A 500-nucleotide genomic window follows, 5' to 3' on the forward strand; every position below is an offset into this window, starting at 1 on the left:
TAGAAAATCAGAAAATACTCCTTTAATTTTGACCTCCAGCACAAATTAACTTGCCAAGTGCCCTAAAGCGTCGGAGGCGAACGTCATCCCAAGGCGCTTGATCACCATGTCGCATAGTGACGCCTAGCCACTGTTTTATTTAACTTGAAGCCTTGGGAGCAGTTTCACGTACTCAAATTTATCATTTGAGCAGTTTAGCGTACTCAAATTTATCATTTGGGACCCATATCGGTTCCTATCTTACCTCTGACTCGTAAAGAAAGGATCAAATGATGATGCGCGCGGCGGAAGGTAACCTACATGGCAGCGAGCTGCTGTGCTCCTCTTGTTTTATCCTTTGTTATTAACAAATCTCTACCGGTGTCATCAGTCAAAGTCCAATCAAAGCCTTGTTATTTGCCACCCGGTCAATTTTAGTACATAGTGCTCCAACCCATCGCGTTTCAGGACCAAGTAAACATTGCATCAAACACCATTTGAGTACTTGTCTGCTAATCAGC

The sequence above is a fragment of the Frankliniella occidentalis genome, unplaced genomic scaffold (assembly GCF_000697945.3).
Source record: "Frankliniella occidentalis isolate FOCC.00 unplaced genomic scaffold, Focc_3.1 Scaffold40, whole genome shotgun sequence".
Lineage (NCBI taxonomy): Eukaryota > Metazoa > Arthropoda > Insecta > Thysanoptera > Thripidae > Frankliniella > Frankliniella occidentalis.